The sequence below is a fragment of the Pan paniscus genome, chromosome 1, assembly GCF_029289425.2.
Source record: "Pan paniscus chromosome 1, NHGRI_mPanPan1-v2.0_pri, whole genome shotgun sequence".
NCBI classification, from domain to species: Eukaryota; Metazoa; Chordata; class Mammalia; order Primates; family Hominidae; genus Pan; species Pan paniscus.
In genome coordinates, this window is record NC_073249.2 from 154338757 (window position 1) to 154366311 (window position 27555).

Below are 27555 nucleotides of genomic sequence, written 5' to 3' on the forward strand. Positions count from 1 at the left end.
CCTATAACCATGTGGTTTACTCAACTCCAAAGCTCTTAGAGAAACTTTACATACAGTATGATTTTTATTAAGTGTATTATTTGTTTTTGTTGTTGTAGTTTGTATTATTGCTGTGGCATCTAGAAACAATGCTCCTGTACATACCTGACTCCAGGGCAAATCATGGAAGAATGTTGTGATGACAGTGTGAGGCCCAGTTAAGGGTATGTTGGGGGGAACTGTTTGGCAGATGCACCTGACAGCAATAACTTAAGCATAACCTGAGAATGACCCTGTGTGACAGACACACCTGACAGCAATAACTTAAGCATCCCTTAACAATGACTCTATGGTCTAAAAAGAATATGTGTTCAGAATTCTGAGCTAAGGAATCTGGGAGTGGACAATCCAGATTCATTTCTTATCCATGAGGAATGAACTCGGGCCCATCCTGTGGAACTCAGGCCATACAGGGGATGGAGGAACTTTGATTTCGATAAAATAAAGGTTGCTAGGTGGAGGGCACTGAGTGAAAATGCTATATATACTTCATGCCTTTTATAAGCAGTTGCAGTTCTCCTTCCAGCCCTCTGCCAATGGACCACCCTCATGTAAGTTCCCTCAGTCCACTCTATGTCTTGTTCCTAGGCTCCAGGTCTCTTCTCCAGCCTCTTGGACATGGTACTATGCCTATTGAAGTCAGTAGGGATCTAGCACAACAAGCCATATCTGTGAGCCTGAAACAGAGATGTTAGTATTCGGGAAAGCTACTAGAACTTACAGTCTGTGAATTATGCCACAACTCTAGGTTGCCTAAGGCAGTCACCTGGGTCACCTTAATGGTGAGAGTCACTTTGGCCTCTAGAGAATTCTCAAGGTTAGTTTTCAGAAACATGCAGAAAGAGAGAGAATATTAAAAGAAGAAGCAATCACTGTTTGAGCCGGTGACTCCCAAACTTTAATGAGCATAATAATCATGTGGAGGATTTTAAACATTTTTTAATTCCACCCCCAAGAGTTTCTTTTTCAGTAGGGCTGGAATAAGGCCCAATAGTTTGCATTTCTAACAAGTACTCAGGTGATGTTATGCTGCTATGTAAAGATCACACTTTGAAAAACACTGGTTTAAGCAGATCAAGCTTCATTCTGTTTCAGAACTTACAGTGTAAAAGGGGAAACAAAAATGTAAAGAAATCAACAATTCATAACCCATGAACAAATAAAAGGCAGACATAAGACAACATTTGGGCTGGATATACCTGGATAAAGTTAATACTAAGCTAATTATTCTTTATTATCAATGATTTTCCTGGGATAATCTATTTTCAAATGGTGATGCGCAGTAACATACAATGCTACAAATTGAGTAGTGATTACATTTATAAAAATCATCCCCTTAACTATCTGGAGTCTTTAGCCTTTTCCTATAAATTTCAAGATTTTAAAAATTCTATTTCAGTGAAGAATGTCACTGGTATTTTAATAGGAATTGCATTGAATCTGTAGGTCACTTTGGGTAATTTGGACATTTTAACAATATTAGCTCTTCCAGTGCATGACATGGGCTATCTTTTCATTTATCTGTATCCTCTTCAACTTTTTTCATCAATGTTTTATAGAATTTGTCATAGAGATCTTGCACCTCCTTGGTTAAGTTTACTCCTTGGTTAAATTTTATTATTTTTTGTAGTTATTATAAATGGAATTATTTTCTTGATTCTTTTTCAGATAGTTCACTATCGATGTATACAAATGCTATTGATTTTTGTATGTTGATTTTTTATCCTGCAGCTTTACCAAATTTATTTGTTCTAATGGAGTTTTTGGTGAATTCTTTAGAGTTTTCTCTATATATGATTATGTCATCTGCAAATAGGGATAATCTTGAGAAAAATGAACATAGTTGGAAGTATAATACCACCTGACTTCAAAATATACTACAGAGCCATAGTAACCAAAACAGCATAGTACTGGCATCAAAACAAACACATAGACCAATGGAACAGAAGAGATAATGCAGAAATGAGTCCATGCATTTACAACCAACTGATTTTTGACAAAAATGCCAAGAACACACATGGGAGAAAGAACAGTGTGCAATAAATGGTGTTGGGAAAACTGGATATCCACATGCAGAAGAATCAGACTAAAATCCCATGTCTCATCATATACAAAAATCAATACTAAATGAATAAAAGAGTTACATGTAAGACCCAAAACTATGAAACAACTAGGAGAAAACATAGGGAAATGGCTCATGAAATTGGATTGGGCAACGATTTCTTGAATAGCACCTTAAGAGCACAAGCAACAGAAACAAAAATATACAAATAGGAGTACATTACATTAAAAAGCTTCTGCAAAGCAAAGAATAAGTGAAGACACAAAGTAGGAGAAAGCATTTGCAAACTATGCATCTGACAAGTGGTTAACATTCAGAATATATAAGGAATTCAAACAACTCACTTCTTAAAAGAAGACACACAAATGGTCAACAGATACATGAAAAAATACTCGATATCAAAAATCATCATAGAAATTCACATCAAAACCAAAACAATATATCACCCCTCTCCAGTTAGAATGGTTGTTATCAAAAAGACAAAAAATAACAAATGCTGGTGAGGATATGGAGAAAAGGAAATTCTTATACACTGCTGGTAGGAATATAAATTAGTGCAGCAATTTTGGAAAACAGTAGATAATTCCTCAAAAAATTGAAAATAGAACTACCACATAACCTAGAAATCTCATTACTTTGTATATATCCAAGGGAAATAAAATGAGTATGTTAAAGAAACATGTCCACATCCATGGTTATTGCAGCAGTATTCAAAGTAGCCAAACTAAGGAATCAACCTCACTGCCCATCTAATGATGAATAAACAAAGAACATATGGTACATATATGCAATGAGTACTATTCAGCCATAAAAAATAATTAAGTCCTGTCATTTGTGGCAATGTAGATAAAACTGTAGGGCATTATATTAAGTGAAATAAGCCAGGCACAGAAAGACAATATACTGCATGATCTCACTCATATGTGGAATCATAAAAGTTGATATCATAGAAGCAGAGAGTAGAATAGTCATTGCTAGAGGCTGGGCAGGGGAAGAGAAAGGGGGAAGCCAGGAGAAATTGGTCAACAGGTATGAAAGTACAGTTACACAAGGCAAATCCGTTTTGGTGTTCTATTACACGATAAGGTGACCATAGTAAATAGTAATATAGTGTGTATTTCAAGGTAACTAGAAGAAATGGATTTGAATGTTATTTTCACAAATAAATGATGAATATTTAAAGTGATGGACATATTAATAACCCCAATTTGATCATTATACAATGTATACATGCATTGAAACATCATATTGTACCCTATAAATATGTATAGTTATGTGCCCATTATGAATAAAATTAAATAGAAACTGAAACTAGAAGTAATTTTTTACAGTCAACCCAATTTTGAAGTGATATTTTTGACAGGCAACTTTCTACCAAATTGTCTATATAAGTTACAATTCTTTTTTAATAAAAATATCTCTTATTAACTTTTTTAAGTAGGGTAATTTTAAGCAAAGGAAAAAATATGCAATTTTTGTAACATGACCATATGGGCTTAATACTTCTCAAAATATCTATTTAGAATCAGCAGGAGTTTTAACTGCATGATGGTAATTATTTCATTGATTTGACAGAGGTTCCCACAGCTACATACCTTGTCCCTGTGTTGACTTCTCAACAATCACAGTGAGCTATTGAACACCTGTCGGGAAGGAAAAAGTGTAATGAATTGTGGGAAATAGCATGAATAAAATGCCCTAAAATCTAAAACCTCAATGCCTTACAATGTGTTTTAAGTTTCTCCCCTCTTTTATATTTCTCCATGTCTCCTCATCTCTCTCAATATCCTACCCTCTCCTTTCACACACAAAAAAAATAACAGATACTGCAATCCCAAAATTACACCTGATAAGTTGCACTAGATATTTCTCCAATTCTCCACCTTTTCCATTTCCCTCCTATTTCCTTATCCTGTTTTCATCTTTGCCTTTCGTAGTGACCAACAGCTGGCTTTGGCAGGTGTAGTGGCTTATCTTACTTTCATAATTGGGGCAGTCAGTCAAAACAGGCAATTAAAACTGTACTTTGATATGTATCCATATGCATCAATATTTAATGTATTTCCCAAGGGACAGCTGAATCTAAAGGTGATGGGAGTATGTGAAAAAATATATACACATATACAGGATGAGTATTGCTTATCAAAAATGCCTGAAATCAGAAGTATTTCGGATTTAAAATATTTTTGGATTTGGGGATATTTGCATTTATATTTTAAAATATCTTGGGGATAAGTCTAAACACAAAATTTATATTTTTCATATCCTTCTTACACATATAGCCTGAAGGTAATTTTTATATTTCATAATTTTGTGCATAAAGCAAATTTTGACTGCAATTTACAACCTGTCACATGGATCAAGGGTAGAATTTTCCAGCTGTGGTGTCATGTCAGCTCTCAAAAACTCTCAGATTTTGGAGCTCTTCAGGTCTCAGATTTTTGCATTAGGGATGCTAAACTCATACAGGCATACCTTAGAGATAGGAGTTTGTTTCAAGACCACCACAATAAAGCAAGTCTCCCAATTTTTTGGTTTCCCAGTGCAAATGAAAGTTATGTTTGCACTACACTGTAGTCTATTAAGCGTGCAATAGCATTATTGTTAAAAAATATTGTTCATGCCTTAATTAACAAACACTTTATTGCTAAAAAAAAAAAAAAGCTAACCTTCATCTAAGCATTCAACAAATCTTAATCTTTTGCAGGTGGAGGATCTTGCCTTCATGTTGATGGCTGCTAACTCATGGTGGTTACTGAAGGGTGAAGTGACTGTAAACTTCTTAAAATAAGGCAGCAATGAAGTTTGCTGCATCTACTGACTCTGCCTTTCATAAAAGATTTCTCTGTAGCATGAAATGGTATTTGATACCATATTATCCACAGTAGAACTTCCTTCAGAATTGGAGTTAATACTCCCAAACCCTGACTCTGTTTGTCATTTAAGCTTTTGTAATAAATTTCTACATTCTTTGTTGTCATTTCAACACTTTTCACAGCTTCTTCACCAGCAGTAGATTCCATCACAACAAACTACTTTCTTTGTGCATACATAAAAAGCAACTACTCATCCCTTCAAGTTTTATCACTAGATCATAGAAATTCAGTCACATCTTCAGGCTCCACTTCTAATTCTAGTTATCTTGCTATTTCTACCATATCTGCAGTGATAAGGTTTGGCTGTGTCCACACCCAAATCTCATCTTGAATTGTAGTTCCCATAATCCCCACATGTGATGGGAGGGAGCCAAGGGGAGGCAATTCAATCATGGGGACAGTTACCACATGCTGTTCTCATGATATTGCACTCATAATAGTGAGTTTTCACAAGATCCGATGGTTTTATAAGGGGCCTTTCCCCCTTTTCTCAGCATTTCTCCCCTTTTGCTCTGCACTTCCCCTTCCTGGCGCCTTATGAAGGAGGTGTCTTGCTTCCCTTTTGCCTTCCACCATGATTGTAAGTTTCCTGAGGCCTCCCCAGCCATGCTCAACTGTGAGTCAATTAAACTTCTTTCCTCTATAAATTCCCAGTCTAGGGTATGTCTTTATTAGCAGCATGAGAATGGACTAACACATGCAGTGACTTCCTCTATTGCAATCTTGAAACTCTCAAAGTCATCCATGAGGTTTGAAATCACTTTTTTCCAAATTCCTGTTCATGTTGATATTTTATTTTATTTTATTTTTTTATTATTATACTTTAAGTTTTAGGGTACATGTGCACAATGTGCAGGTTAGTTACATATGTATACATGTGACAATGCTGGTGTGCTGCACCCACTAACTCGTCATCTAGCACTTTTACACTGTTGGTGGTACTGTAAACTAGTTCAACCGTTGGGGAAGTCAGTGTGGCGATTCCTCACGGATCTAGAACTAGAAATACCATTTGACCCAGCCATCCCATTACTGGGTATATACCCAAAGGACTATAAATCATGCTGCTATAAAGACACATGCACACGTATGTTTATTGTGGCACTATTCACAACAGCAAAGACTTGGAACCAACCCAAATGTCCAACAATGATAGACTGGATTAAGAAAATGTGGCACATATACACCATGGAATACTATGCAGCCATAAAAATGATGAGTTCATGTCCTTTGTAGGGACATGGATGAAATTGGAAATCATCATTCTCAGTAAACTATCGCAAGAACAAAAAACCAAACACCGCATATTCTCACTCATAGGTGGGAATTGAACAATGAGAACACATGGACACAGGAAGGGGAACATCACACTCTGGGGACTTTTGTGGGGTGGGGGGAGGGGGAGGGATAGCACTGGGAGATATAGCTAATGCATGTTGATATTTTAACCTTCTCCCATGAATCACAAATGTTCTTAATGGCATCTAAAATCAGGAATTGTTTCCAGAAAGTTTTTATTTTACTTTGGCCAGATACATTAGAAGAATCATTATCTATGGGAGGGATAGCACTGGGAGATATACCTAATGCATGTTGATATTTTAACCTTCTCCCATGAATCACAAATGTTCTTAATGGCATCTAAAATCAGGAATTGTTTCCAGAAAGTTTTTATTTTACTTTGGCCAGATACATTAGAAGAATCATTATCTATGGCAGGTATAGCATTATAAATATATTTTTGAAATAATATGACTTCAAAGTTGAAAGTACTCCTTCATCCATGGAGAAGGATGTTGTGTTAGCAACCATGAAAGCAACATTCCTCTTCTTGTGTATTTCCATTAGAGCTCTTCAGTGACTAAGTGCATTGTCACTGAGCCATAATATTTTGAAAGGAATCTTTTTTTCCTGAGCAGTAGATCTCAACACTAGGCTTAAAATACTCAGTTAGCCATGCTGCAATCAGATGTGTTGTAATCCAGGCTTTGTTTTCCTATTTATAGAACACAGGCAAATTATATTTAGTGTAATTCTTAAGGGCCCTTGGATTTTTAAAATGGTATCTGAGCACTGGCTTCAAGTTAAAGTAACCATCTATATTAGCCCCTAACAAGTGAGTAAGTCTGTCCTTTGAAGCTTTCAAGCCAGACATTGATTTCTCTCTACCTGTGAAGGTCCTAGGTGGCATCTTCTTCCAATAGAAGACTGTTTCTTCTACACTGAAAATCTGTTGTTTAGTGAGGCCACCTTTATTAATTAGCTAGACCTTCTGGATAGTTTGCTGTGGCTTCTACATCATCACTTACTGCTTCACCTTGCCCTTATTATTATGGAGATGATTTATTTCCTTAAATCTCATGAGCCAACCTCTGCTAGCTTCCAACTTTTCTTCTGCAGCTTCTTCTCCTTTTTCAGCCTTCATAGAATTGAAGAGGGTTAGGTCTTTGCTCTGGATTAAGGGAATATTTTGGCTGGTTTGACCTTTTATCTAGACCATTAAAACTTGTCAGCAATAAGGCTGTTTTGCTTTCTTATCATTTGTGTGTTTATTGGAATAGCATTACTAATTTCCTTCAATAATTTTTTCTTTGCATCCATGACTTGACTAACTGTTTAGTTCAAAAGGCCTAGCATTAGGCTTTTCTTGGCTTTCTACCTGTCTTCCTCACTTAGTTTAATCATTTCTAGCTTTTGATTTAAAGTGAGGGTCGTTCAGCTCTTCCTTTCAGCTGAACACTTAGAGACCATTTTTGTGCTTTTAATTTCAATATTGTTGTGCCCCAGAATAGGGAGGCCCAGGGAGAGAGATAGGAAAAAGGCTTTAGGTGAACTAGTCAGAACACACACAATATTTATTCATTAGATTCACTCTCTTATATGGCTATGTTTCATGGTTCTCCAAAACAATTAAAATAGTAACATCAAATATCACTAATCACAGATCACCAACATAGATGTAATAATAATTCACAAGTTTGGAATATTAGGAGAATTAACAAAATGTGATGCAGGGACACAAAATGAGCACATGCTTTTGCAAAATGGCATTGATAGGTTTGCTCAATGCAGGGTTGCCTAAAAACCTTCAATTAGTAAAAAGTCCAGTATTTGCAAAGTGCAATAACATGAGGTATGCCTAGGCAGTCACAGGTAGCCAATGATAGCGACGGACATGGATTCCAGGGAAGGTAAAATAAATATGGGAGAAGTTTGATAATTAATTGATTAAAATTGATCAATAATTTAATAGATAGCATTTAGAGAAATGAGAATTATTATTGTTATTGTTGTTCTTTTTACTGTTATTTTTGAAAGAATATAATTGTAAGTCAAGAAAATGCATATTATCTATAGTGCTCACTGTAATTGAGTTATTTCTCCATGAAATCAGGTAGTTTTAAAGGACAATTAAAATCTTTAGTAGTTTGAGAAGATTTATCCATGGTAAAATATGGAAAACAAACTTTAACATATGATCTCAACAGAGGCAGGCATAAGAATTATTATATAATTACTTTGGATTTGCATATTACAGATGAAGAATGATGGCTTAAGAAATATGGCAGGGTCAAGTAGAAAAAATGTAAAAAAATCACAACATAGAGTTAATGTTCTTAATACATAAAGAGTACTTAAAAATCACAGAATGATTCTTTTAAAAATAAGTAAAGAATGCAAGCAGAAAATTTTTAAAAGGTATTGCTCAAAAATATAAAGAAATTTAGACTCGCTTTCAACTAAAGATATATAAAATGAAATGAGAAACCATTTTATTTTTACAATCAAAATGTCAATAGGACAATTTTTAAGAAAGATTTAATTCCAGTCCCAGTCATTTTGTACAAAACATATAGCTTCCCTTACTTCTTGTATAATGAGGAAATTAATGATATTTTCCAGCTTAATCAGTTTTGTATAAGCACTCTCATACATTAGAAGTAGAAAGAAAAACTCATATGAAATTTCAGTAGGAAAATTTAACAACTTGTTCAACAAACTATAAAATATAAACTTCTTTTTGGAATAATTTTCCTCCATCCACACTGTCCTCCTAAAAAAATCCTGTAAAAATTGCTATGCGTGGATGTTCACCATGATTTTATTTATAATAATATGATTAACTAAAATATGGAATGTCCACATTGTGAAATATGTTCACTATACTTGACATATGTATTACTGTATTTGAAATGTCCAGTAAAGAAATAAAGTAATTTATAAAGCTAACATAGATATATATTTATTGACATGGAAATAGAAGCGCAGTATATTCTACTGCGAAAATAATATCCAAAGCAATATACACATTGTTCCCTATTTTATTAAAAAGCTATGTTAGAAAATACATTTGAAGACATTACACGTAAGTTTTTCTATATCTATTTGGTGTGAATTTTCAATGGTTTTGTTAATAACTATAACAAGTACTTTTTTTTACTTAAAAAGAAAGAATCTTCCCAGTCATTTCTATAACATTGGAATCTTTTTTTCCTAAGATCAAAACAAAAAACTTATGATTACATCTTCAATTCACCCAGACCAATAGCATCCACTTAAAACAACTGGTTTGGAATTTGTGTGTGCAGCAGTGGTTGTGTTATCATGTCACCTGCTACCTTTGTTAAGAGATGAGTTTATCTATGGTGTTGAGATTTCTTATCATTAGAGATATGCAGGTTAATATTACTGGAATTAATCATTCTTAATAGAGACTTTAAAATAGGTAAGAAAATGGTTGACCCAGCATTGATTTCCTTTAAGGTTTATAATATTTCCATCTGCTTGAGATTATTTTCATCAAGTTTGTGGAAAATTTACTGAAAAATAAATCTTAACACAGTACCAGCTTATAAACGATCACATTTTTGTGTAGAATAAAATATTATTTTATATTAACATTTCACAATGACCTTTTAGCAGTCTTATTATGGACAGCTCTAAAGCTAAGCGGTCATGTTAATGTAAGTATTGTTGGCAAATCACTTAAAAACAGTGTTATTTACAAGGTTTGTGCTAGAGCATTTCCTATACATTAGATGACTTTCAAAATGATAAGCTGCATTGTTAATAGTTAATAATAGAAGTTAGCAGTAAATATTTCTCTTCTTAGACCCACTTTTCACTGAAAAAGAGATTTCTACATAGCTTGCTCCAAAATGGGATTGAAATATACATATCTGGTCCATTCATCTACACTCATTTACCTGCTTCTTCCCAAGAGAAGAAGAATGGCTGATCTGATCTTACTATCCATTGGGTCATGTATCTAATGGACACAGCTAGGGTTCTATATTATCCTGTTATCATTGCTACTTCCTGTATTACTGTCTGCCCATGAGTCATTGAGATAAGCCAAATACTTGGGCTTTTAATAATTGTTCTTAATCTGCTTAGGGTCCAAGAAAACATATGAGCATATAGATTTCAAGGTTTTGACTAGGGAAGGAGAAGAAAACTTGATTCCAGTCTTGCTTTTAGCCACGATCTCTACTTTTGGATGTTGCTGGTTAGGTCGCCCTCCTCTTTTCTCTGTGATGTCATTATCTATCACTCTTTTCACCTCTCTCATTCCTTGCTGTGCCACAAACATGCAAAAGCTATTTCCTTTGTCTGGAAATTCCTTACCAAGGTATTCATATTCTGCCCTTCTCGGTTCTGACGATATCAAGTTATCGAAGGTTAATAGGTGACATGGTAACACAACCACTGCTCCACACACAAACTCCAAACAAATCATTTTAACTGGATTCTATTGTTCTGGGTGAAATGAAGATGCAATCATATTTTTGACCACTCTATCGAAGAGTTACCTCCGTGCCCCTCAAGCTCTAGTCTCCTCAATCTGATTTATTAATTTTCCATAGAGCTTACCACAATCATACTTTTTAAAATAATTAAGTCAACCACAATTGAATTGTTTGATAAATGAAAAAAATGAATGGGATGAATTTTAAAAAATGGGATATTGACTAGTCATTAATACAGAAGGCAGATGGGTTCATGTTTGCTCTCTGGCTTATTTCTATGCTTTATTCATAGGTTCCTGAAGCCTGAAACCATAATCCACCAGCATTACCTCATTTGAAATTGGCTCTAGATTCAGCATTATAAAAATGCTTATTATGGTTATGGGTTTCAGGTACCACAGTCACAGGGAAGGATAGATTTTATGAATAAATATAAAGAGGATAAATTTCTTTACTTAGAAAGCAAACATAGCATCTTATTGAAATTAGGTGGAGAGAAAAAATATACATTTAATGGAACTTTGCAAAAAATAGTGCGAAAGTAAGAACTTAAATTCATAATCCAGGAATTATTGAATCTAAAAATAAATAAATAAATTTTGCTCAAAATTCAGTAAAAAATACTTCAAAGAACAGATTTTTTTAGAAAGTAAAATAAAATGAAGAAAGATATGTTCATTGAACTGGGATAAGACAAGCCCACACTTGATAAAAAAAATTTTAATATATGAAAGGAAAAGTAAGTATACCTACACGTAACTCATGTTATCATTTGAACTAGACAAATGGAAAGTTGACACTACCCCAAATTGAAGGAAAAAAAATGATGACGGGCACAGTCTCAGAGTTATCTTGAATAAATCTTACAAAGCAGTCAAATGTCAAGAAAATATTGAGAGATGCCCCTCAACAGAGGCATAGAGTAATTTTAATCCCTGTTTCCATGACTGGAATGACTGCTCCTGGGAGTTATTAAAAACTTTTGGATTTGAGAAGTGTCCTCAGCATGGAATATTTCAATCATTTGTAGGTGAATTGAAGGCTACAGATGTATTATAAACAAGAAGCATGTATTTCACATGCCCTGAGGTAACATTGTTGGGAAATATTTGAAGTCTAGACTCAAAGGAATATACACCGAAAATGACACATACACCATGAAGAACAAAAAACAGACTGCAGGCTTGAGTTACGAGCTGCCTTCCCAATAGAGATTCCTTCTGTAGAGTATTACCCTACATGAGGAAAATGGGACTGAGACAATTCCCATACACGATAGGTGCATTTGCATTCAGAAGTCATAATCTTCATATGTTTTTCCACATAGCCCTCCATAAACATAATTCAAGGGAGGATGCTAAGGCACATATGTCTGTTCCAAAAGGCAAAGTAGAAAAGAAAACAAAGAATTACACCTTTATTGAGCAAATAAATTTTACTCTATATTTAGTGGAGAAGAAATGAGGCCAACTTACAAAACAAGTAAAATATTGTGAAAGCACAGCTGAGTTGGCTTGAAAAGAGTGGAAATGGCAATTGAAAATGAGAGGCTCATCTCTGAATTTCGAAGAAGTTTGGAGTATCTTAAATGCCATGCACTGAAAGAAGAGGTTGTATGCATACATAAAAAGCTCCCCAGAAATAATGAAATAATTTTGTAAAACCAAAAATCGTGATTATAGATTTTTCCCAATGGGCGTAAATTAAAAGAAGTTTTCCATAGACACTCCACAAGCTGAACAGCGTCCTGGTGGCACTAAAATATTTCCTTTCATGTATTCTTTCTCTCTTTTCCCATATAATTCCAGCTAACTGTTCCTGGAATATAACAGCAATATTGATCTAGCTAGGGTCTTTAATTTGTTTGGGGAATGTAATTGGATTTGAGAGAATAGATACAGAAGTTAAAATTTTTCTCACATCTTCTAAATGTTTAGATGGAGAACTTGCCATGATGTTCTTACATTGTATCCTTTTTCTAAAAATTAGAAAATATTAGCACTTTATGGTTGAAGTAACTCAAATATACAAATTGCTAAGGAAGCCCCATTTATTTTATTGGAAGAAGTGAGGATGCAACTTTTGTGCAGGATAAACATGAGCTACTCATATTTATTCAGCCATTTATTCTATCAGAAATTATGTTCAAGACTAACAGGGAAGAATAGTACATGTTCTCAAAGCACATAACATGATTTGTAACTATAATCTGTAGCTCCAGGACAAGGTCAGATCTTCATTTCATTGTAGTAAAAAACCTCTTTACTGATTTTCCAACAAAGGAATTATCAATGGACAAGAACCCCACTAGAATCTAATAGAGAAAGTGTTACTTTGTCACATCAATATACATTGATTGACATCTACCAAAATTGTTGTTAATGTAGAAGAAACAGCAGCCAAGAGAGATGTATACATTTTCTATAGCTGCTAAAACCAATTACCACAAACTTAGTATCTGAAAACAAATCAATCTGATTATCTCACAGTTTTGTATTTCCTTAGTCTAAAATGAATCTCACTGGAATAAAATCTAGGTGTTGGAAGGGATAGATTATTTTCTGGATACTGTAGACAAAAAAAAAAAAAAAAAAAAAAGAAAAGAAAAGAAAAAAATATATACTATCCGGCCCTTCCAGCGTCTAGCAGCTACCTGCATTCTTTGGGTCATGTTCCCTTCCACCATCTTCAAAGCTGAAATTGCCTGTCCAGTCTTGCTCACCTCACATCACTCTGACACATTCCATAGTCACATTTCCCTCTGACTCTCTTCCACTCTTGTGATTAAATTAGACCCTCCTGGATAATGCAAGATTATCTCTCTAAAGTCAGTTAACTGGTGACCTTCATTCTATCTGTAACCTTAACTCTATTTTGCCAGGCAACATAACATAATCATAGGTTCCTAGGATTAGGACATAGACATCTTTGAGTAGTGGGAAGTTTCATTGTTCTGCCTACCATGAGAGGACTTCTACATATTAGGTGGATTTGTATGCCTACAGGCAAGACCAAGTAGGAATGTTTATTCCTGTTCAAAAAGATTCATTAAGAGAGTGAGACAGGATCTCGCCTTGTCTCCCAGGCTGAGTGTAGTGGCACAGTTATGGCTCACTGCAGCCTCAAACTCCTGGGCTCAAGCAATCCTCCCATCTCAGCCTCCTGAGTAGCTGGGACTTCAGGCACGTGCCACCACACCTGGCTAAGTTTTTTGTTTTTTTGTTTTTGAGACAGGGTCTTGTTATGTTGCCCAGAATGGTTTCAAACTCTTAGACTCAAACAGTCCTCCTACCTCAGCCTCCCAAAGTGCCAGGATTAAAGGGGTGAGCCACCACACCTGGCCAGTTTAAAATATACTCTTAAATTTTGTGTCACTATCCCGCAGTATAGTTTCATAAAACAGCCAAAACCGGCAAATAGATAATAATGCTACAAAAACAAAGTACAGTGTTTCTAAAAAAGGCAAAGATGCTAAAAATTCTGGAGTATTTAAGTGGGAAGATTTTATATGATTCGTGGGATCAGCATTATTAAGAAGGGTTGTAAAGGGGTACTTCTAAGTAATTTGTTTTTAAGTGTCATTTTTGACTAGTTCATTCAATTAAGAATTGAGAGTCAGCATACTTGAGTAGAAAGAGCAAAGACTTTAGTGTTTTGAGGAACCTCGAGAATTGAAATTCCAGATGTTCTAGTCTTCTCTTATTTCTACAAGTCTTAATCTCTCCAAGCCTAAATTTACTTTCTGTAAAGTAAGGAATATAGATCTAATCCATGGAAATGTCTGTAAAATTAAATTACAGATTAGTATCTAAAGCATCTAGCACACTTCTTACCATAAAATAAATTCCCACTGAATAGTAACTATTATTTTAAGCTACTATCTAAACCCCATTGTATAAAAATTTTATTTATTAGACATATACTTTGAAAATATCCGGCCTTCCATAGACGCTAATATCTTCTGTTCTAGTTTCATTAGATTACATATGCCTGTCATTTTCACTGAGAATATTCTGAAATCAGAATAGGATTTTATGCATATGAATTTAGGCATAAACTCCCACAAAATATCTGATTCTTTTGAGAAGTATATTGATTGAAGGTTATATTGTGTTTATATTCTCAAGATGCAAGTATTTACAGTAACAGTAGAACTATTACAGTATTGTGACTTTGAAGTATTTAACCAGTACAATAATGTTAAATATATTAGATGATTATGTGTCTAGGAAATTATGATAGCATGTAAAAATAAAATTATTTAAAATAGGAGAGAGGTCAGGTGCAGTGGCTGACACCTCTAATCCCAGCACTTTGGTAGGCCGAGGTGGGCAGATCACTTGAGGTCAGGAGTTCAAGACCAGCCTGGCCAACACGGTGAACACCCCCCCTCACCCATCTACCAAAAAAAAATACAATTAGCCAGGCATGGTGGTGCGCACCTGTAGTTCCAGATACTCGGGAAGCTGAGGTGGGAGAATTGTTTAAACCCAGGAGGCAGAGGCTGCAGTGAGCTGAGATTGCACCACTGCACTCCAGTCTGGGTGACAGAGTGAGACCCTGTGTCAATAAAATAAAATAAGAGAGAGTGGAAATAAATTGTAACATAACTAGAAGTGGCAAGGCAGACATATGCCAATTTTTCAGCAGGATAGTTGTCTTTGAATCTAGTGCTTCTTGTAGTGCCTGGAACATCCTAGATGTTTAAAACAAAATACGTTATTGGAATTGAAGTCAGAGTTTTCATCATGTTCATTATATCTTTTTATACTGCAATTGGCATTAATTGGTCTTAGTAAATGGTTGTGGGAGTTGTGACTAACCTGAGATAAATGTAAGACTTATCTTTAACTTTTTTTTAGTCTGATTTTTTTTTTTACTCCTGTTCATAGTTTACCAGATTCTGATTTATTATTACATTTTTAAGCCATTGTTTTTCAATATATGCCTTTCATTAATATACCTGAAATCTTAATATGAAATCAGACTAGTCACCAAAACAAATAAACATTCAGGCCAAAATTCATTCAGATCCAGCCTAGCTTCCACATCATCTGTGCTACATAAGAGCATTGCAAAAGTAATAAGATTTTATGCTTTTGTGTGTCTTGTGTGTTCAAATAAAAGGATGAGTTTTATAGGGGCAGTAGTAGTTTGTTTGTCACGGATACAAAGGAAGCAGGAAATATGTTTTAGTGGCATGCCCAGCACCTTGAATTAGGCTATATTACTATCTCCATGACACCTATTGCTCTTTCTGACACACTTATGCATAAAGTGTGTAGATTTCTCTCAGCTCTTCAGAATCCAAACAGACTGCATGAGCAAATTATCCTTTCATGCAATGTACGGTAGTTTCTATAAATTATGGACATTTTCTAATCACGTTTTTTTTTTTGAGTCATGTTTTTTCCTTGGTTGCTTCTGACTAGAGAGCTTCACAATAACTTTCTCTCTCTCTCATCCACTTTGTTGTTTTTCCATTTATCTTCCTATGCAACTTCTAACCATGTGGTGCCTAATTTGTAGAAAAGGATAAACAGGTGGCCTGTTTGAGCTGTGGCCTTGAAGTCAGGTTCAGTGAGAAAGGGGACAGGCCAACTGACTTCTATGGAAAGAGAGCTGCATTAGAGGAAAGTGGCTCAAGCAAGTAATCTATCTGTAAAGTAGTCATGGTCAGGTATCTAAAAAGTTGTTTGCATGAAGAAACTATGTGATTAGTAGTGTGTAAGATAAAATGAACATAAACAAGTATCATCAAGGTGAAACATGTTTCAAAGCACCTAAGTCTTTGAGTTGGTATTCATTCAATCATTCATTTCACAAATGTTTATTTAATGTCTACTATATGCCAGTCACTGTTCTCATATCTGAGGATATCACAGGAAGTTATGCAAAACAAAAGCACCTGCGTCAATGAAGCCTTTATTCCAGTGAAAGAAGCAGAAAATAAACAGTAACATCTGAAGAAATATAAAACAGGATAAGAGGAAAGAATTTGTGGCTACCATTATAAATAGAGTAGTCAGGGAAGTTCACTACCTCTCACATATAACTGAGAAAAAAGGTATAAATCTAGTCTTCTTTACTTTCCAATAAATATTGATACAATTTTAAAGAAATCTTTCTTTTTCTTTTCTTTCTTTCCTTTTTTTGTGAGAGAGTCTCACTCTGTTGCCAGGCTGGAGTGCAGTGGCACGACCTTGGCTCACTGCAACCTCCGCCTCCTGGGTTCAAGCGATTCTCCTCTCTGCCTCCTGGGTTCAAGCGATTCTCCTGCCTCAGCCTCCTGAGCAGCTGGGACTACAGGCGCCCACCACCACGCCCAGCTAATTTTTGTATTTTTAGTAGAGACGGGGTTTCACCAGGTTGGCCAGGATGGTCTCGATCTCTTGACCTGGTGATCTGCCTGCCTTGGCCTCCAAAAGTGCTGCGATTACAGGTGTGAGACACTGCGCTCGGCCAAGAAATCTTAAGGATATTTTGGAATTTGATAATGCCACCCCCTCAATTAGCTTACTTAAGACAATCAGCTCTCCCCATTAGGTTGTGTAGATAATCTGGTAGAAAGTATTCTATGCTTCCAGTGGTTTGTAGAGTGTGCAATTCAGCATCTGCTTAACAAAGAAGACCAGCAGAGACAGCAATTCCTAGGAGGATAGAGGTAGAAAAGTTATTTTTGTTTTGTTTTGTTTTTGTTTTTGTTTGTTTTTTAAAACCCTCAGGAAAAATTGAGATGGATTTTAAACCAAGGAAATAACCTCGTCTTTTGTAGCATCTTCATCCCTCACGTCCTGTTGCATACTCCCTACCTTGACCTTTCAGAAACCCTATCATAGGCAGAAGAAACCCCAATCAGTGAATCAGACCTGCAGTCCTCTAGGTTTTCAGTGTTTTAGAAATGTGGGATTGAGGAGAAAGAACATTTTTGTTAGGTATATCAGGCCAGGATGTGATTCTATAGTTCCAAGTTGGTATTTGGAACCCATTTTCCAATAGTGATGTTATTATGCAAGCTACTTAGGGCTTGTGGTAATACTATTTATCCACCCTTTTAGTTATTTTCATAATCTTCTATTTAATCTCATATGGTCATGTACATACATAATTGTATATATCATGCACATATATTTTATTTATACTTTCTTTGAGTCTCCGAAAATTAAAAAAAATGTAGTGGAGGCTAACTTGGAAAACAGCCTAAAACCACAACACACATTATTTATACAGCAAAAAAAGTTCCATATTCCAAACAAATAATAACAATGCATTCAGAGAATCCACCTGTTTGTTTAGTTGGAAACAGCTTTATAGTAGAGCTTCCGAATAAAATTACACTAAGCTCTATATAAAGAACATTGGTAGACATAATTACCCATAACATTCACACAAATACAACACTGTTCTGTACAGAATGAAGAAACCAAAAAATGACTAATTTCCTCCCAATAAGTTCAAATGATACACTACCATATGGTTGCTCCCTTACTGTTTTTCCTTCCAAAATGTCTTTAAAGCTGTAGTATCAGGAATAAAATATCTCATAAAAAGTTTAATAACATGAGTTATTTTGTAGAAAGAAAATTAATTCACATATATTACTAAATGAAAGTCCCAAATGGTACAGCCCTTTCTGGAAAAGGTTATTTGTAATGACCAAATTCGTCACTGTTTGGAAACTTGTAAAGGTCACAATAGAAGGTTTTCACTTGTTTTAAATAAAATTCTATATTTTAGAAATAAATAAGCTTTTCTTCCATTTCATAGAAATATCAACACTGTTTGCACTATAATTTACTTTTTGAGCCTCTGACATTTACCCAGCTAACTGTCTTTGGAGAACAATCTCTTGTCTGAGAAGCACTCTAGGTAAGAAAACTGTCAATTACAAATTACTGTTTGATGCATTGCAAAGTGCAGGAGCTCTTCAAATCTAAATAATGACCTTGTTAAATACTTTTGTGTCTACTACCTCTAACTTACACCTTAAACAGAGTTTTTATGTAAATACAGAGCAATTTGACTAAAAAAAAAAGATTATGAAAGAAGAGGAGTACCTCAATGAAAATAATTATGCTATAAAGCTAGTAATGGAGTATTTCTAAGTTCATAAAATGTTAAATTAGATTTGAAATACTGTGAAAGTCTCAATATTATAGGCTTATCTTGTTATCTTGAGGGAAATATATTTTATTCATAAAATAAGTAATTGAAATCTTGACTTTTATATATGTATATATAATTTGAATTAATTGTAAAATTTACATGTTTAATGACGTAAGGTGAATGGATATATAATTTATTAATGTCCATATTTTATATTTATTCTGAACACATCTTAATACATATACTACATCAACAAGATACATTCTTCAAAATTAAAGTAAATATTTTCTAAGAGTAATTTATAGTGATTTAAAAGAGAAAAAAGGAAGCCAATGCAACATAAACTGATTATCAAAGATAAATGTTTCTCTCTTGTAATTGACATTATAAATTGTATACTTACAAATGTAAGGTAAAACACGTGAATCCACTTTGTGGCTTTAGTATCATGTGCATTTACTAAATTTTACTGTAGCATAAACTTGTACCTTCAGTATATTTATCAAAAATATTATAAATGTATAATTGAAATAATAACTTTTGCTAAAAAAGAATTTCATCTTTCAGTAAAATTTAATGTCAGTTCTGGGATGAATGATATGTAAATACTTTATATTCAGACAGCAATTCTCTCCAGAGGAAAACAAAAATGAAATTCTCCTTATTACGGCTAACTCTTAGTTTAAAAGTTTGCTTGGATTTAAACAAATAAGAATTTACATTTTAAACATGTACCTTTTAAGACTTATTTCCATGTTTTAATATAAAGGAAAATATTGTTCAATTATATTTTCATTTTATAGAGCTGATACATATAGAGAGAGATACATATATACACAGCATATACATATATATCATTAGAGCTGATATATATGTATGTATATGTGTGTGTATATATATATATAAAACACACATACAAAATATGTGTATTTGTGCACTCACAGTGAGTGTTCAAATGTTTGTTTCTTGATTTGTCATTTTTCTGTATCTAGTGAAAGCACTATGACCAGTTTTTTTAATAGTCAAATAGATCTAATAGATGTTCCACCTCAACTTTATGATAATCTGCAAACACACATGTGTTATTTTGGGTCATACTTCAAAAATGATTTTACATGCTGGGCATGGTGGCTCACGCCTGTAATCCCAGAACTTTGGAAGGCCGAGGTGGGCGGATCACCTGAGGTCAGGAGTTTGAGACCAGTCCGGCCAGCATGGTGAAACTGCGTCTCTACTAACAATACAAAAATTAGCCGGGTATGATGGTGCGCACTTGTAATCCTAGCTACTGGGGAGCCTGAGGCAGGAGAATCCTTTGAACCCAGGAGGCGGAGGCTGCAGTGAGCTGAGATCCAACCATTGCATTCCAGCCTAGGCACCAGAGTGAGACTCAGTCTCAAAAAAAAAAAAAAATTATAATAATTTTACAAATCAGGATTGGTTTGCATAATGAATGCAGACATTCATTTATACCTTCATTAGTGCACTCATTCAAAAATACTAGGTCAATTGCTAAACAGAGTTACAATTCCAAATAAGCCAGCAGTTCTCTCTTCCAGGACATCATAATCTCATTAAGGCAAACAAGTAAATAAGAAATTTAAATACAATGTAAGAAATGACATAATGAAGACAAAGTAATGGGGGCACATCAGAGAGGCAGTGGAGGGGTTTAAGAGATGCTTCCTAGAGTATCCAAATTCTAAACTAGATTGTAAGGGATTAGCAGGAATTGGATAATAAAATGGTATCTACAAGTGACATTAATACTTTTGCAATGAGAACGAAGGTTAAATACAAAGAAGTACGTCATTTGTGGTTTCACAATTCCCTTATTTTATTATTACCAAAGTTTTATCTGAACAGTTTTATGGACTTTAGAAAAATATTTTACATATTTAGACTGGCAGTGATTTCTGCAGATTCTGTCTTGGCTTGTTGGTTTCTCTATGAGCAAATGAAACTTTAAGCAGCTCATTTTGTGTTTGGTTTCCTAATTTCATTTAAAGAATTCTCAAGTATTAAAAATATTATGATAATTCAGATTATGATTTAAATAACATAAATCCTCAAAATTAAGACTTTGTTTTTTAAAGCACATTATATTGTGGTGCTATTGCTAGTTATAAGTTAAACATCAGACTTTTTCTTTCTCTAGGCCTAAGTCTATGTATTGCGTACTATTGTGGAGCACATGATTATCTGTTAGACATCCACAACGTGTTTGAATGTTACGATCAGAAGTATGACTTCTCTCATCCGTTCGTTCTTCCTTGTTATTTTCCTTAACTTTGCTAGCATAGAGGGCATCCTTATTAGAATGTTCATTAAACAGAGGTTTCAGCACTGCCTGTGTTAATAAAATCATCAAGCATTCCTTTATAGGCATGACAGGGAGACTGCTCATCTATCATGAGTGTTTCATTAAGTGCTACAGAGCCAAGAACTCCAGGAATAATGCCAGATTTTTTTTAAAAAATAGAATTTCAGTATGTTGGAGTTTCTCTCATTTTAAGATCTGTACAATTTGTAGACTTACTCACCTGTGTATTCTCACAGTACCCCCTGACACACAGGATACAAACGCCTTGATTAGGGTTCTTTTGTAGCTTTGAATGAATAACTCAGAAAAATGATCTGCTCAATAACCTGTCCTTGTCACCCAAAAATGGACAAAGAGAAAAAAAATCTTCAAAGTTCCAATTAAAACTCGCTCTGCAAAGGACTTCACAAAAGAGTTCATCTTTCTATTACAATTTTATTTTTTGGCAAGTCATCACATGTATTTTTGTAAAACATATCAACAAAAGAAGGTTACTGTTGACCAGTTTCATGAAAATCCATTTCTTAAGTAATATCAGGAAACCCATTCAAACATCTATATGCACACTTAGATGAACAACCTAATGGTAGAGTTACCTCAGTCTAATTGTGGTATAAAAATACTGTTTTGAAACAGATACAGAAAACTGCACATATCTGTTATTTAGAAATCAATGAGATCAAATATATATATATATATATATATATATATATATATATATATATATATATATTTGAGACGGAGTCTAGCTCTGTCACCCAGGCTGGAATGCAGTGGCACGATCTTGGCTCACTGCAAGCTCTGCCTCCCGGGTTTAAGCGATTCTCCTGCCTCAGCCTCCGGAGTAGCTGGGATTACAGGTGCATGCCACCATGCCCAGCTGCTTTTTGCATTTTTAGTACAGACAGGGTTCACCATGTTGGTCAGGCTGGTCTCGAACTCTTCACCTTGTGATCTGCCTGCCTCAGCCTCCCAAAGTGCTGGGATTACAGGCATGAGCCACCGCACCTGGCCAAATCTATATTCTTTGAGAGAATGCTTTTGGGCTGCAGTGAATCAAATGTTTCCTTCTCCAGCCTTAGGACAGAAAATTGGCCATAATGAATCCTAGGTAATGTCCTCAGTGCTTTCCCCATTAGGTTTAGATGGAATAGCAAGATCGCTGCTTCTTGACAACCGTACATTGCACACTGTTTCGGATAGCACCCTATGGTCCTAGAGACAAATATTCAACCTAGGGTTATCCTGATAGAAAGCTGGTGTCTAAGTGGTAATCCTTCCATTGAAAGAGCAGTTGCCATCATACTCTGGGACAAAAGGTTTGTCTTCGAAATTATTAGGAGATGTAGCAAGTATCTATGACTTGTTGTTTGAAAGTTTGAATGTTCTAGGCTTGGAAGTTTGCCAAGAGCAAGTGTTTCATTTTCTTTTGGAGCCAGTCATTAGCCTGGGCAGCATAAAGTTATGTTTCTCCTTACCCAACACCAACCTGAGTCTCCATCCCTAATCTTAAAATTCTTTATCAAGTTTCCAAGTTAAAAATCAGAAATGCTTTTGTGTCAGTCTTTAACATTTAAACTGTCAGGTTAGGAAGAAGAGATCAACAACGTGGCTGGGTAGGACCTTATCTTTGAAACCAAAGCTACCAATAAACAAAACACTTAAAATGCGGTATTTCATAGGAATTAATGTTAGATAAAGAAAGGGAGGAGCTGAATTTCAATTTTTGTCCATGAAGTTAAAGTAAAGCTATAAAACAGTCACAAATTTGGATTACATGCATTTAATCACATGTGGTAATAAATTGTAATAGTTTTTCATTCTGCCCACCATTTTGTGATTATGGTGCTTTGCTTTCTTTTTAGGCAGTTTTCAAAATTGAGATTTCTTTATTATTTCAATTAGCAACTAAGTGTTAAGCATCTACTATTTGTTTGTTTATGGATGATCCACTCCTCAAATATGGGGGCTATGTGTCTTTAGCATTTGTGTTCACAGATGCAAGCTAAAGGACTGGCACATAAAACTGAACAGGTAATTATTTGACAAATGAATGCAGTATGCTAGAGGAGAAAAGATACTAAAGAAGATGTAGTCCTCAAAGAATATATACACTTTTGCCCTGAGACAGACACATAAATAGATACTTACAGTTATATTCTATGACTGAGGTCTACTGCCAAGTGCTCTACGGTCCTAAAAAAAACTGGAACTTATTCTGGGTGCGGTGGCTCACGCCTGTAATCCCAGCACTTTGGGAGGCCCAGGTGGTCAGATCACTTGAGGTCAGGAGTTCGAGGCAAGCCTGGCCAACATGGTGAAACCCCGTGTCTACTAAAAATACAAAAATTAGCCGGGTGTGATGGCACACACCTGTAGTTCCAGCTACTCAGGAGGCTGAGGCACAGAATGGTTTGAGCCCGGGAGGCAGAGGTTGCAGTGAGCTGAGATCGTGCCATTGCACTCAGCCTGGGTGATAGAGTGGGACTCTGTCTCAAAAAACAAACAAAAATCCAAACAAACAAATAAAAATCTGGAACTCAGAAACCAGCATTCTGGAGTAGGTGATATTTGAACTAAATAACATTCATTTGAATTTAGAAAATGTTTTGAAAATAAGCAGAAATCAGATCAAGAAAAAGAGAGGCTTAACCATGGAGTGAAAACAGATGTATGAACAACCAGGAAAAGAAAACAACATAGAGCATTTGGAAATGGTATGCAGTTGTATGTGGCTAGAGAAAGAGGCTGTATGTATTTATGTAAATGATTTTAACTAATGCTAGAGTGATAGGCAAGATCTATCTAGATCTTGAAGTGCTGTCATTTTTAATTGAAGGGAATTGACTTCTTCCTGAATGCCAGGGAAAAATCAAAGAACTTTAACAAAGAAAAAGACATAATTTTTTTTTGCACTTAGGAAGACTACTCTGGCTTCAGGGAGGCATGGAGCTTTGATAATGGCCAGGCAGGAGACAGCAAGAACAGTCAGGAGACTAAATGTTACTTTATAATTACACAAAGAGTAATGTGCTTTCTCTCATTATCCATTTTTAATTGTTTAACATAATTTCACTGATGTTTGCATTAAAATATTTATTTCAAAATCAACCTACAATTTTTAAAAGAATTTTCCATAACTCCATCCTGTGATAATAATTTTCTTTTCAATTAATGGGAATTGACACTCATTTTTGTTTAATAAGACAATTTTAAGTTTTAAAATTTTAATTAGAAATAGTGATTTATATACAGTACAATTTGGGTATTAGCTAGCCTGGACCAGATAAAATTTATTACCTTAACCTGAGCACTGCCATACTTTTGAATTTTCTTCCAAAGCAAATGTAAACAGTGCTTCTCTCAAATTTCTCCCATCAATGACTTTAATTAGTGATTAGTGGTTATTGCTTGTGGTTTCTGTATCTCCTCTATTAATGAAAAGTCACAAACTAATGATTGCTTTAAAATGTGCTAAAATGAATCATCCTTAAAAAATAACTTTTTTTGTTACCACTCTATGCATGCTGCTCTCAAAAACAAGATGTGGGGTAAGCTGGGAAAAATAAATAATGCTATATTGAGTTTTTATGACTATTTTTCTTTCTGGGAAGTGAAAAAAATATATCCATCAAAACTGCACTCCAAAAGGGTGACAGCATTAGCTTTTCCATCCCAAAAACTTAGAGTTTAATATAATGTAAATGTAAGTGATTAGTCAATTCAGGTCAGTCTAAAAGGGACAACAAAGTGACATTTCAATTTAAACAGAAACTACTATAGCCAACTTTAATCAGGTTTTCTAATAAATGAGTTGAGGAAGAATATTTCATATTTCTTAATCCAAAAATACCAATTGTCATGACTCTGTTCAAATGCCACATGACACAATATGAAAATAATCATGAACTGAATTGAATATAAATGTGTTATTCTAAATTGCAGATTCTACACTATTTTTGTTTTCTTTCAAACATTATTCAATCATTCAAAAATGTACATTACTTAATAAAATTCAACAACCATTCACAGAACTCTTACTATAGTTAAAATGTTATATTTTGATAAGTGGCATAGACTGAAAGAGGAATTCATCATGTATAAAGTCATTCATTCACCAAACTTATTGAGCTACTGTTCTGCATTAGACTCTGTAGTAGAGATTGGGGATGTATTTCCAAGAAAAGAAAGACCTTGTATCTGACCTTAGGAAGGAACAGAGATATTAATCAAATAATCTCACTAACAAAGACAAATTGACAACTGTACTCCGTAGTATGAAGGAGAGATATACCATACATATGTGAAGGGATTGTCTAGTCAAAAAGATTAGGGAAATCTTCCTTGGGGAAGCTATACTTGAATTGACATCTGAAGGATGAGTTGCACTTAACAAGTTACTGGGGAAAGGGAGAGCAGCTGAGAAAAGAAATAGCATATGTAAATTCATTGTTTAGGATAAATAGTGACTACTATGAATTTAAAAGATCTGGGTGATTGGGATGGAAGGTGCTTAGGGTAGGAAGATTCCAATGGGAACCTGTTGAAGAATTTTTAGCAGGAGTGGGAGAATTTGAGGAGAGAGCTTCAAAAGACAATCTAGAATTTCTTTTGAAAATGTCTCCTAGTTACTGTGCAAAAAATAGATGGGCAAAACTCAGAGCAGTATGTCCAGTTATGAGGAAAAGTGTGAGGTAGAGATGAGCATAGGTGTTGATTAGTCCCTGGGTATGGTTGAGATTACCTAGGAAAAGGAAATGAAGTCAGAGGGGAGAAGACTTTGGATTGAGTCTTAAGGAACTCCAAATTTATTGGCTACATTAAGGAAGGTGAGCTTACCAAACACAAGGAAGGCGTAGCCAGAGGGTAAGGAGAAAACTAACAGTAAGTCATGTCAAGAACAACGGAGGAGGAAAAGTGTTTAGGAAGACAGTGGTTAACTATATTAAATGCTACAGAGATTTGAAACAAAATAAGTACTTTTTAAAATACATGTAAGACTTATTAACATGAAGTTGTTGGTAACATTGGTGAAATTATTTCATGGGATTATGATGATGAAATCCATGTTAGCATGGGTCAAACAGTAAGTAGGAGCAAAGGAAATCGAGACTGCGGAATAGGCCACTACCTAATTGTCTGGCTGTAAAAGGAAGAAGAGAGATGAGACTAACTGGAGAGGAAGGAAAGGGAGAATAAAGTTTGCATTTGGGTTTTTGTTTTTTGTTTGTTTAACTATATGAATTTGGCTATTTTTAGGATCTCTGGGAAGATGAGAAAGAGAAGTGGAATATACAACAGAAAGAAAGGATAAGCTTGTCTGAGAAGGATAAAGAGCCTATGAGTACAGGCATAGATGGAATCCACAGAGAGGTTGGGAGATTTTCTTGAGACGGAGCATGGAGAGCAACAGCACTAGTAGAATGGGATTTATGGATATGCAGGAATAATCTGGAAGATTCCATCTGGTGGCTTCTACTTTTATTTTCATAGAGTAGAAGATGAGGCACAGGTCACATGGATTTTTGATTCATCCAAGGTTGGGTTTGAAATAAAGACAAAGCTCTAGGAGGCAAAAACAATGTTAAGAGTGTCACGAAGTCCAAACTAGTGGAGAGATAATACAGCTGAAAATATTGAGAGAAAGTAGAATGGTCAGTAAAAGGAATAAAGGCAATGATTACCTTGCAGAATAATTGTATTGATAGTATTTGATTAGGTACTCTGAATGGAGAGATGTAGTACATAGCCGATAGTTTGTCAACAAAACATTGTCCTAGGACATAAAGCAATACTTCTAGAGTTCAAAGAAGGGAAAAAGAAGTTTGCAAAAGATGTCACTGCAGCCCTTAGGGAGTTGAAGGTCTGGATATATAATACTTAAATTGGTGGCAAGGGTGCTTAAAGTAGGGGATAGAATGTGCTGTTGGACAGGAGGAGAATTCCAGGTAAGATAAGCCCAAGAATGAAGAAACAGTGACAGACTTCCCTGTAGTATGATAATCAGCTCAGGTTAGCTGAAGCAGAGGGCATATGAAGGGAGAAGTAAGATGACCTTTGGAAAGGTAGTTTGGGATGCAGATTGGGTAGGGCTTTCAAGAAAGGTAGAGAGTAAATGTAAATACATTTCATTTTTGAAGTTTCCATAGTGAAAAGCAAAGTCAGCAGAGATTTCCGAAGAAGATGTGAACAACAAGTAAATTAAAAACTAGAATGTATTTGGCCAGATATTTGCTGGATTAAAAAAGGCCAAATGTTGGTCTGCCAACAAAAGAATGATCAAGTGCTACAAGAAAAAATATCAACACAGCTACACTTTGCTTCATTAAACACTGATTATCATTGACAAGTTAACCAAAATATTGGTCTTTTCCAATTGGCATGTCGTATACATTTCTG

The 27555-nt window shown here is 35.0% G+C and overlaps 1 long non-coding RNA gene across 2 annotated transcripts in view; it reads right to left on the bottom strand.

Annotated features, from left to right (window-relative positions):
- LOC134731091 (uncharacterized) overlaps positions 1-27555 on the bottom strand; it is a 480758-nt gene that overhangs the window by 214720 nt on the left and 238483 nt on the right. For both annotated transcript variants that reach the window (XR_010113162.1, XR_010113161.1), the window contains exon 2: positions 3697-3744. This is a non-coding gene — a long non-coding RNA (uncharacterized LOC134731091). The remainder of the gene's footprint in view (positions 1-3696; positions 3745-27555) is intronic.